Raw genomic sequence first — 13321 nt, 5'->3', positions numbered from 1 at the left:
CTCATATGAACTCATAATATGACCTCTAAATCTCCTGTGTGATGGTTCCCAAAAGTTTTATTTGCCTGTGTAGTCCCACTTTGTTAATTCAATTGGATGCCGGTGAATTACTGAACACTTGACATAACAGAGATGGACCTGACTCATGATGTTCAGATCCAAACTTCCCCGTCTTCTGGGGAAATGAGGGACATTTGCATCTGATGTTCTGGCACAAGTCCATCTGTAACCGGTCAGCACTTGACAGGGATGGCGCCTAGTGGTTATGGGGTAGTAGGGGAGCCCAGATGCTCCCACTCCATTGGACCCTGACCCAGGTGTCTTTTAAGCCCCACCTCCACCTGGAGCATGCTTTGCAGGGCAGTTGGGTGGGGTTGTTCCTTAACCCTTTCACTCCCAGTGTAGGGTTCATACACCCCATCACAGCATCTTTAAGGCCGTCATGAAGGCTAGATCTAAGAAAACTTCCCCAAAACCACTTCAGCAATTCACTATAACCCCAATTTGCAACACCCTGATGTCCCAGTGATCTGAATGTACCACTCATACCAAATTATGTGGCAGTTTTAAGATCTGAGCAGATACACCTCTACCCCGATATAACGCTGTCCTCAGGAGCCAAAAAATCTTACCATGTTATAGGTGAAACCGCGTTATATCGAACTTGCTTTGATCCGCTGGAGCGTGCAGCCCCCTCCCCCCCCCGAGCGCTGCTTTACCGTTATATCCGAATTCGTGTTATATCGGGTCGCGTTATATCGGGGTAGAGGTGTATATTGTAGGAAGGTATCAGAATGTCTGACCTATTTATACTGTTTAGAGATCAGTATGGAACAAGACGATACCTTTGAATTACAGGAAACCCTTCAATGTGACTTTATAAGCATCAACATTTATTTATCTACAATAGTACATATCAAGAATTTCTTGATTTTAAAAGCAAATTGACAGGCTGGGACAGGCATTACATTTCAGTGTCTCACTAGTATTAGATGAGGTGTCACACACAGACAAGCTTTCAAAGGTGCCTCTCTACAGACTCAGCACTTACATGTCTTGAAGTGCAGATGGCAATTTAGTGAAAGCAGATAATTACGTACACTGTCATCCATCTTTGTGATGCTGTTGGACAAAACTGTAGCACTTGGTAAAGGTATTGACAATCTGTCCTCCAAACGCAGCTGCTTGACCTTGCAAAGTGAAGAGCACCAGTGGTGATCTCCAGACATTCCCTGAATGATTATAAAAATGGGCAAAAAGCTCCAAGGTCTATTTAGCCTCTGTGAAATTTGCATCTACCAGTTATATACAGCTTTCAAAAAACTGAATAAGATTCATCTTCTCTACAGGGTCTCTAAAATATTAACTGATGGTGCAAGTCTGATTGTCGTGGGGTGGAAAAAGGATGGAAATGAAACGGCTGCCTCCTTCCATAACGATATATATTACCCAGCACTTTGCTGCATGCGTCAGGAAATGGAACATAGCTCTTCAGCCAAATACAATTCTGCTGATGAAAAGGAGAGTGCTAACTTTTATACCTTTGAAGGTCAGGCTTCCCCCTGTGATCCAGACTTACAGCCATTTAAAATATATATATACTGTGGAGCAGCTTTCTTCCTTTTGAACATCTCACAATATAATACATTACCCATGATTTCTATCAAGTATTTGTCTACAGCTGGTTTTGTTGCGTAGGATGTGCACAGAGACTGGATACCACAGAAAGCTTCATTTTTGCAAATTAATTCATATCTTCATTTTTATTTAAAATTTCTTCTATACCACCACACTTTCTCTGGCTCTGTCAGAAACCAGTCCTACAGTATTCCATGTAATCATTAAAATATTGCAATATCATTATTGTACACGGTCACATTGAGCACTTTATCTGCAGAGTATTGTGGTACTTTCTTATAACTGCTCCTTAAATCACTATTATCAGTATTTTATATAACAGTAGTGCCTAAAAGTACCAACTAAGATCAGGGCCCCATTGCACTAACAGCTCTATGCACACATAGTAAGAGACGGTTCCTGCCCTGAAGAGCTTATAAATACAACCTACATGGACAAGAGAAAAGGAGTGGGGGAAATGAAGTATTATTATGTACTACTTATGGAAAATTGAAGTTATGTGTCTCACACAAGGTCACACAGGAAGTCTATGGCAAAGCCAAGAATAAAACCAGTGCCTTAACTGTAGTGCCATCATTCTCCTTTACCCTCATCTCTTTTTGCCCCAGCTCAACAGAAATGTTTCATTTAAAATTACTAAGGTCAACTTGTCCTTGTCTCTTCCAAGGTTTTCCTTTGCACTGATTTCTGTTGATTTTCCTGGTACATGGTTAGACCAGAGCATTTAATGATCCACATTCAAAACTTTCAATGGGAGTTCACATGGCAGGATCAGGTGTCACAATTACTTCTAATTAAGTAATGTTAAATGTATGCAGCAAAAGATGATCAAAGAGATTGTATTGTTGTCCAAAACCTCCGCAAGTTTTGGACAGTTTTCTTCTTATTCTAAGTCTGGGTTTCTACATCTCCAGCCTGTGATTTTCAGCTCTGTCAGTGCCTCACCAGACCCCAATCACATGCAACCACATCCTAGAGGTGAGAAGATTGAAAACTGACTCTGAGTTTCTGCAGGTCCCTTAGAGCTGACAGAACCAATGCACTGTAACAGAGATGTTCAAAAGATTCTGCAAACCTTTTCCTGCAACAGTCTACAGAAAAACATCTCTTGCAAATTATCTTCACTGTACACTTGTTTAGGTATATTCTAATTTAAAAATCTTATCTCGGGGTGAATGCTTAACTCCTTTCAATGAGACACAAATACTTGAAACCAAAAGGGCAGTGATTGAAAACAGAGTATTAGCATTCCTACAGAACTGCAGTTCTTATAGAAATACAGCTAAGAAAGCATAAAGAAAGCATAAGAAAGTCTGAAATATGACTTTGCTACTGAAACCATAATCTAATGACAGTTCTGCCAAAGTAGCAAAAGCCTGCTGATAAGGAGGCACAAATACTCAGGGCCAGCAAACTTTTTATCAGATAGTTTCTATACCTTTCAGTGGGAAAGAAATGAAGAGCTAATCTTGAAATCAATAAATAAAGTCAATGCCAATTCTCTTGCGTGATCCGATAGACATTAATTCAAGCCAGTTCCTAAAGAAATAAATCCAGCCAGTAAGGTGATGAGTAGAAACTCAAATTAGATTAGGCAAATTTATATCTATTTGCTGTTTGCAAGTACATAGCAGATAGAGTAAGCTGGAAAGAACAAAAGGTATATGATAGAACCCAAAGGGAAACAAGGAATCTTGTCTTATTATATCTTCTAGATATATTATATCTTCTTATTATGTCGTCTAGATTCTTGGGGGAGGCTTGTCTTCATTTTTGTCCTGTACAGTGCTCAGCACATCCTTGGTGTTTAAGAAATAATAAATAATGAAAGTATTCCCAAAATATATGTCAGGTATTCGGTACCAGGATCTAATAAGCACCAGCAAAAAGCTCCCACTGAAAATGGTCGTGTGTGACTGTGAGAAAGATAATTCCTAGCCTTCAGCGGTGCTCTTAGTGCATTTATATGCATCCTACAATAAACTTTTCTTACTCATTCCACATAGTATACACAATAACTTTTCACAAAGAGAAGAATCCTCTAGAAAGCCAACTATGGACAATGGCATAGACATCTAATTACAACTGGTCAAAATATAGTGCCATGACCTAAACCCCATTGTCATGAATGGAAAGACTCCACTGATTTCAATGAGGGACAGACAGACAGATTTATTTTTTTAGAGAAACCTTTTGAAAGGTCATGCATCATAATTTCCTCATGTGAAAGAAATTTGATGTCTGCGAGGTATGTTTGTGGAGTTTTTGCCCCATTCTATAGAAGCCTGTGTCACCTTCTCAGTTATATAAACAACATTACAAATATATTACCATGTGCTGAATACAAATGCCTGTCTATTTGCAGGTGTCATGTCAGATGAGGGTGGCGAAATACTGTTTGGAGGGTAAGTCAAAGAATCAAGAACCTCCACGTTTACTAACAACCTACTTAGGTCCCACTCTGTTCCATCCTGGCCTTCAAACTCACACTTCCACCTGCATGGTGTTATGGTGGCAGGTTAATGTTCACATCTGGGTTATAATACAAAACACGCTAGAAATCTGGTTGGCTGAAGCTCAGGGTTTTTCTCTTTTCACTGTCAATATTTTCTTTCTTAATTTTTAGGTGAGGTTATTTCTGATGAGAGATGGTGGCTTGACAGCTCTGAAGAATGGGTTCCTCTTTTTATCCAGCCAACAGGAACAATAAAAGCAACTAAAGGGCAAGTTTCCCTATAGTGCCCTGCCAATTTGCATTAACTCTGCTTTAAAGGGACCTTTTTGGGGGTGAAAGGATAGTTCAGTCTCTGTGTTGGCTATTTTATTGAGATGATCAACAAGGGGGCAAGTTATTGCCAATTAAGAAAGTGGCTTTTATGTACTGGGCCCATCTACCCATTTCACACAGACAATTTAAACTCATCAAACTCATCAAACAGTAACAGCTTTCAGTCATTACTAACTTAGCATTGATTCAGTTCAATCAGCTAACAGAAAATGTACTACCACTTATCTCTAGAGGCATTTTATCTTCTCCCAAATGAAGTATATTTAAAATAAACACAATCAGATTTACAAGTATGGTGCATTTTGGAATTTCCCATGATGTAAGTGCATTACTAACTATACCACCTGAAAAAATGAAAAATATGATTGCAAGCAGCATAAATGATTGTTCTACATCCATGCAACACAAGATCAGGCCTGCAGAAACTGCAAGAAACCGCTGATCAGGACCAGCTACTCAGGGTTAACAAGGTTTCTTTCACATATCTGTACCTTTAATCAGGAACGAAATGAAGAGCCAGTCTAGAAATCAATAAATATATAAAGCCAATGCTAAAACCATCACCCAGTCCCGCAATCAGTAATTCACTTCCTAAAATGAACGCTGGATATTAAAGCCGAGAAAGTAAACAGAGGGGAAGGAGATATGTATTAATCAATGAACAGGGCAGCATGCTCAGTGACTCTCATCAGTGGAACAACAGGTAAATACTTTGTTTTAAAAATTTAATAAATAAATTTCATTCCTGGAAACTTCATGAAAGAAAGTCTGAGCTTCTGATGTTTCCAGCATGATATTCAAAATAAAGAAGCTTGGATAAACTTATCCAACCTGAAACAAACAGCCAGAACATTTGAACTTACCCATCTTTGCGGTAAGTTACTCATATAGTTATCAGTGTTTCATTACAAATACCGAAGGTCTAATTCTACATCTCTGACACACATTGAGTATCAAAGGGGTAGCCGTGTTAGTCTGGATCTGTAAAAGCAGCAAAGAGTCCTGTGGCACCTTATAGACTAACAGACGTATAGGAGCATGAGCTTTCGTGGGTGAATTCATCCGAATACTTCATGCATCCGAAGAAGTGAGTATTCACCCATGAAAGCTCATGCTCCTATACGTCTGGTAGTCTATAAGGTGCCACAGGACGCTTTGCTGCTTTTACACATTGAGTAGTAATCTGTATGCACATCTTTTTGCATTATCATTAGAGATATAGTCTATTTATTATTATTTTATTATTTTTCCAGTACTATACACATGAATAGCCACAATTAATTTTGTATGCAGTGTTGTTGTACCCATGTTGGTCCCAGGATATTAGCGAGCCAATGTGGGTGAGGTAATACATTGCATTGGACCAATATCTATTGATGAGAGAGAGAAGCTTTTGAGCTTACACAGAGCTCTTCTTCAGGGCTGCGAAAATAGCTCAGAGTGCCACTGCTAAATACACATTTGTTCTACCATGTATTTAGCAGTGACACTATGTGTTAGTTTCCTAAACCTGAAGAAGAGCTCTGTGTAAGCTCAAAAACTTGTCTCTCACCAACAGAAGTTGGTCCAATAAAAAATATTACCTCACCACCAATTAATTTTAACAGACGTAGCATGTCCATTTTAATTGACCTGCAATATACATTATTCCATGGTAAAGATTATGTCCCTGCTTTAGGTGCTTTTTATTCCTTTTACTAATTTCCTTGAGGGTCCAAGGCCCAATTCTGCAAATCTTACTTCTATTGAGTTGTGGTATTTAGAGCTGGTCAGTAACCAGAATTTACATCTAGCTGGAAATTCTGCAATTTCTAAATTTGTCGTTGTTCTGAATTAGACCAAAATATTGAATTTTCAAATTTTCCCACAAAACGAAATGTTCAGTAAAGTTTTGTTTCAGGTCAATCAAAATGTTTTGTTTCTATTTTGACTCATATTCCATTCTATTCAATAATATATAGTCTATAATAGAACATACAATATGTTTTAAAAGAAAGTTATTTTGAAATGAAAATCAGAGTAGAACATTTCAATTTCTCTGTTCTAAATGAAATTTCATTGATATTGATATGTTCCCAAAGAATGTTTTGATTTTGATGAATCAGCATTTTCAGAAGGAAAAATATTTGGTCAGAAAACTTTTCACCAGCCCTGGTAGTATTTTATTCACATGAGAAGTCCCATTAGCTGTATTAAAAGTAAGGATGGCAGAGTATGTCACAAAACCAACAGCATCTTGGAAAGGTGGATGGAATATAGGAAGGAACTTATTGATGATTTTGAAAAACTGGAAGATATAGATTTCAAAAGAGGAAAAGAAAAAAGCACTACCTATAACAATGTGGGAAATAGAAATAGTGCCAAAAAGTATAAAGCAAGGAAAAGCAGCCGGGGAGGATGTTGTTGTGGTTAAAATGCTACAATCCCTGAATGAAGATTCAAAAATTTACCTACTAAAATTTTTCAATGGGATGTATACACAAGGAGAAATGCCAGTCAATCTTCATTCCTCTGCAGAAGGTAAATAATGCTAGCGAATGTAAACACCACCACTCTATAAGCCTGGTAAGCCACACATTCAAATTTTTGTTGAAATCACTGACACAGAGCTATCTCAAGCTGAGAATTTTGCAGAAGTCAGTTTGGTTTCTGCCCTGGAGTAGGCACGAACAAGACAATTTTTGCCCTGAGGATCTTAGATGAGCATATATTAGAAGTGTAAAGGGAAATTTGATTAAATCCAAAATGAGAAGATTATATATATTCTTGAAGAATGTAGTATTGACTTCCAAGATCTACAGTTAATAAAAAGCTGGTATTGGGGATAGAAAGCAGCAATCCAAATGAACAATGAACTATCTGAGTATTACAGTATCAAGAAAGGTATATGCTAAGGTTGCATCCTATCTCTGCAACTATTCAACATATACGTAGAAGGTATAATAAGGAAAAGCTTAGAAGACACCTACCAGAGCATACATGTCAATGGCATATCTATCAACAACAAAAGATATGCCAGTGACCTAGTTTGCATCACTTCAACAAGGGCAGAACTTGAGAACATGCTTACTGCCCTGAACAATGCCAGAAAGAAATATGGAATGACGATTAACATTAGGAAGACAAAAAGTAGGATAATAAGTAAACAAAGTTATGCACAAGATAGGCAACATCTATATCTTGACAGTCAAATGGTGAAACAAGTGAATAGTTTCCCCCTGTTTAGGGAGTCTAATACTATCAGACAGATGATGCAATGAAGAAATCAAGAGAAGGATACAGCTTGCATAAAATGCATTCAACAACTTCCAAAGACTTCTGTGTTGTCAAAAGATAAAACTACACATCCTCATTAGATTGCTGAATTGCTACATATGGTCACCCCTCCTGTACAGGTGTGAGAGCTGAACAGTAAAAAATGAAACAGATGACTGAGAATGTTCACGTTTTGTTGTTACGGAAGAATGTTAAAAATTAGCTGGATAACCAAAACTATGAATGATGAGGTGATCTGAAGTATTTTTAAAGAGCACAATTATTTTAGACTCTAGATAAGAGAATAGCATCTTTCTGTGGTTGCTGATCGCAGAGTAACTCAATTCCAGCACTCATACTATCAGGCAAGATCACAGGCAAACCCGGAAGGGAAAGGAAGAGAGCCAGCTACACCAGATACACTGCCAGATGGACTGGTATCCAAAAGAGAGTGGCCGTTTTACACCTCTTTCATGATTGTGAACGATGAAAGGTGGTGGTTGACAGCCTTTACATAGTATCACTTGAAGAAGAAGAAGTCCCATTAAAGGCAATAGCACTAATCACATTGAGTAATAATTATATTGTGTGAGTAAGGCCTACAGAATTAAGTCTTCAGTTATTTCAGGTACTTAGGCCCTGATTCAGCAAATACATGCAAAACTTTAAGCAATGTGATCAATTGTTTGATGGACAGAGATGTATTTAAGCACACTTGTAAGTATTTTATTGAATAAGGACCTTAATGCAGTAGCCTTGAACCTGGAAGCCTGAGATGAAATTTGAGTTAGGACATTAGACAAAATTCACAGAAGAAGCAAAATTCAGTGGTACACAAATTGTTGTAACCTAGGCATCTTGTATATAGTCATCTGACAAGACATTAACCCAGTGAGAACTCAGATCTGCACATTATCACCCCTTTCCCATTAATAGTAGAGGGAGAATTATAATTCAATCTAATTACACATACAAAAGGTAGTAATTAATAGTACAAATTAGCTATTAAATGATTCAGAAATTCTTAAGTGGGGAAATGACCTTTTCACTTTTTATCTGGCAGTGATTCATTGGCTGCTGATTTGGGGGAGAAACAAAGAGCAATATAACTTCATACAAATCTTCCTTAGTCTCAGACAGGCTCAGTGCCAACCTAATTAAAAATATGGTAGAAACACTTTATTTCATGATGTACCTTGGCATCTCATTGTTACACAACCATTTCTAAGGGTCACCTTTCTTCATTTACTGAACCATGAAGCCTTTCCTAATACTCCCAGTGGAAAAATAAAAATGAAGTTTTAATACTTAATATCGACTATAATTAACTTAGAATCATTAGATATTTTTACATTCTGATTAAGTATTACCTACTGTAGATCAAACTATATATTATTCATTACTTCGTTTAACAAATAATTACATTACAGAGTTCTGCATTTCCACTCTTGATGGCTTCAATTTACAAAATGCTACAAGTTTATTCATACATGCATTTAATATTGTGCCTACCTGCTGAGGCGCGTAATATACAGCACATAATATCTAATGTTACTTATATTGTAATATCAGCTCTTACTCTTATTGTTAAATTAATTTTAGTACCATGATAAAGATTTTTAACACTGAATTTCTCCTTTCTCAGGAAAAGAACTTCATTTTTTTTATTTGTAAATAAGTTTTAGAATTAATTTCTGACCTTGTGTGATAGCGGGTAGTCAGATAATAATTCTTTTATGCATAATAGATAGATATATATACAGGGCAGATCCTCGGTTGGTTTAAAGCAGCAAAGCACTACTGAAGTCAGTGCAGCTAAACTTATTTACACCAGCTGAGGGGCTGGCCTACAAATTCTCCTTAATAAATAAAGTAAAACAATAATGGCAATGAGCTTGAATAGCAATTTACATTTGCCATTTCATACTTTTTCACAAACATAAACTAAGTGCTTTTCTGGATAGGGATTGAACATAGTTCATCAGCTTTATTGTGAGAGCTGCAGCTGTTACCTCTTGGGTTGTTTTTTTTCTTTGATCTTCCTGACTTAGATGCTACCCAGGAACCCCTCTGAACCTTCTGATAGTCGGGTAATTAAGCATACAACTTTGTACTTTTCTAATACTATTTATCTTCAAAGGCACTTTACCCATATGAGCTACACCTCACAATAAGCCCTTTGAGCTAGGTGAAAGAGAATGATGTTCCTCATTTTAAAGATAAAGAAAGTGAGACACAGTTGTTACGGCCCTGATTCAGCAATCCATCCCTACTGAGCATGTGCTTAACTTTAGGCACATGCTTAAGTTCCACTGAAGTCAAAGGGACAGATCCCCTGCTGGCGTAATTTGTCATAGCGCCACACTGGAGCTGTGTCAATTTACACCAGCTGAGGGTCTGCCACATACAGCCTAACTATGCTACCTTTGAAGTCAATGGGCCCTAAGCATAAAGAGAAGCACATATGCAAGTGCTTTTGCTCATTGGGGATGGCATTAAGTATGTGCTTAAATGCTTTGGTGACTTGCTCAAAGCAACAGAGAGAGGCAATGTCAGAGCTGATAATAATGTGAGCACCAGAGCCAGAAGCTTAGAGCTAGAGTAGGAAAGCCAGCTCTGGCCAGCTTCATTTCCATGACTTAAAATGTTGATTACCCTTGTGGTTTCACATACTGTGTTTTATTGCTTCAGATGGAATTTATGGTCGGATTGTGTAAGTAGTAATAGATTGTTCCTGTGACTGTACTCATGAAAAGGCACAGAGATTGTGCAGGATATTATTAGGGGATCTCCCGAACTTCGCAGGGAACTAGGAACAGGATGGAAGGTGGTAGTGGGCTCTCTCCAAGAGACCAGCAGCTCTCTCCCAGGGAGCAGGAACTCTATCCAAAGACCCTGTTCTGCTCCAGGTTCTCCACCTGGAGACTCTGAACGCCCTGAGTGGACTGATTCTTTGGGACTGGACTGGACCGCACCAACTGAACCAGTAGCAGCACCAAGCTGACTTCATAGTGACAGCCAGCTTCACTGGTGACAGTCGTATCCCCAACCAGGGCCGGCTCCAGGCACCAGCGAAGGAAGCAGGTGCTTGGGGCAGCCAATGGAAAGGGGCGGCACGTCCGGGTCTTCGGCGGCAATTCGGCGGCGGGTCCCTCAGTCCCTCTCTTCCTCTTTGAGCTGCCACCGAAGTGCCGCTGATCGGCTTTTTTTTTTTCCCCACTTCGCCACTTGGGGCGGCAAAAAAGCTGGAGCCGGCCCTGCCCCCAACAGGTGGTGGCTGCACAAAGTTCACCTCGAAGAGAGCCCCTACCAGTCCAGCAGTGGCAGAGCTGATGTCACATAACTGTACCAGAAAGCTGCACATCAGAGCAGGTCTTGATGGTGCAGACTGCTCCAGACTGGACCAGCCAGGTGGAGGAGAGCCATCCCCTTACGCCTCTCCTAGTATCACTGCTTGCAAGTGGACCAGTTGGTGTGGATCTAGGTGGGTGGGGATTGCTTTGAGACTGAGTCATACTCCTGACTCACCAGGTGAGTTTTGCTCCTTTTATTATAGCTATAGATACAAGAGAGAGAGAGAGAGAGAGAGAGAGTGTTATCTTGTATCTAGTGTTTGGTTTTCCTTTTCCCCAAACAAAAGGTATTTATGGTTCCATATTCCAAAGACTCCTGGGTGCTTATAAGTGGGGAGGAACCACCTAGAAAGGTGACCAGGGAGTTTATATTTTAATTTCCCAGAGCCAGAAATAAGAGTACAGCTCTGGGGGAGTGCTTGAGCCATAGTTTTATTTATTCTAGAAAAGGACCCCGAGACAGACTGAACCAAGCCCTTGTTGCTGCCATTGGCAACTGGCAGAATTGTCATTAGAATTCAGGAGATCCTGACTCAGAGTCCTGTGCTCAGACCACTTTTCTATCTATACCCGTCACTCTAGTGGACATTGTCTCTCTTTTCTCCTCTCTGTTCCTCTGGGGGTGGTAGGAAGGAAGGAAGGAAAAGTTATCCAATATATTACTATACAGTAGTTTTTGTGCTCAAAAGTATTTCAAAACACTTGAGAGTTACTGTAAATATAGTTCAGCAATTTAAAAATTAGCAGTGGGGGGTAGATACTAAGAGGCAAAGAATGGAAATAGATATATATAATTACAGCAGAGATTTGAAATGAAATGGAGAACCGAAGAGGCTGAAAGATGCAAGAAGACAGTTCTAGATGGCAAGACCAGAGGAGGACACGGCGAGATTCTGTGAATGGACAGAGTCTCTAGCCAGTGTTAGCTCAGCAGAGGAAACGAGAGGAGCAGAGAGATTCAGAAAATCAAGGGCAATTTTGAATAGTATCTTGAACTGGATAAGGCGGCAATGAGGTTATCTGAGGTTGGACCGACGGGGTTGTACTTTGTATTCTTGAGAAGGCAGGGTACAGCTTCCCACAACTGCTGACCTCTGGAGAGTTGCGATTTTAGGATGTAATCACAAAGGGAATTGCAATAATCTAATAGAGAGCAGGCAATGAAGGCACAGGTAAAGACTGTGAGAGTGGTGAGCCGGGATTGTACACAGGCACTGATAACCACTTGCTGATACGGAGATTTACAAGTGCGGTCAATTTGGGAGAAAAAACTTTCAGCATTAAGGTTGTCACTGCAGCTTCACATAGTGGAGGTAAGTGGAAGGCCTGTATCATGCAGGAGATAGAAGAAGGCATTCCTACTTGAGAGGATCACTTCAACATGTAAGATATTTAATTGAAGAAGGTTGAGATAAAGCCAGAAGTTTGCAAGCTTAAGGCAGGCAGAGAAAGGCAATAGTAAAGAAGTCATCAAATAGGAACAAGTTAGGATAACCCACATAACTTCAGTAGCTATGGTAAAAAATCGCCCAATCCTCTGGTTCCTTCTGGTGGCACAAAGAAGCTGTAACCCCAATTTAAATGGCCCTGAGAGTATCCATCTCCCTTGTGCAGGGAGCATGCAGGGTCTTTCCCCACTCAACACAAGCTAACAGAAATGAAGGGGAAGCATGCTGCACCTCCTTAAGGCCCTGGGCATACCCCACTGTCCACTGGAGACCTCTGTGGGGGCTGGAGCACAACCCATCCCAGAGTTCCTCCTGAGGCAGCTCTGCCCACCCCTTGCTCAACTCTGTGCCTACGGGACACAATTGAAAGGGATTCAGTATTTGCGCCAATGGAATATACCCCGCAAGTTGTTTCCCAAAGTCAGATTTTGGTGAATTAAACACTGGCCTTTAACAAAGTGACTGTTGAGCTATATGATTCCTCCATGTGCTTGATCACACATTAAAACCAGAGACAGCTTTTCTGTCCCCATAGTGACAGAATTATAGCTTTCTGCTCCAATGTATTCCACCTGAGATAATAACTACTGCAACTGAGGATGCTGTAAATGTGCAGCATCAATCCTTATTTCCTCTGCAACAAGAAAGTCCTGAACAGAGATTTGCCACCAGAATAACCATCAGAAGCTTGGAGGAAAAACACTAGTTTAAAGAAAAGAAAAGAAAAGAAAAGAAAAGACAAGATCTTTGGTCTCACAAGTCTAACGCTCAGTTAAATATAATAGAGGATTGTGGTACCCAGACTCAGGCTGAGTAGTGCCTCACGTTGAGAGTAATCT

At 39.6% G+C, this 13321-nt stretch overlaps 1 pseudogene; it reads left to right on the top strand.

Moving 5' to 3' along the window:
- The first annotated feature begins 6765 nt into the window (after window positions 1–6765).
- LOC135881078 (zona pellucida sperm-binding protein 3-like) overlaps window positions 6766–13321 on the top strand; it is a 32981-nt pseudogene continuing 26425 nt past the window's right edge.

The sequence above is a fragment of the Emys orbicularis genome, chromosome 7 (genome assembly GCF_028017835.1).
Source record: "Emys orbicularis isolate rEmyOrb1 chromosome 7, rEmyOrb1.hap1, whole genome shotgun sequence".
NCBI lineage: Eukaryota > Metazoa > Chordata > Testudines > Emydidae > Emys > Emys orbicularis.
This window is presented reverse-complemented; position numbering and strand designations above follow the sequence as displayed.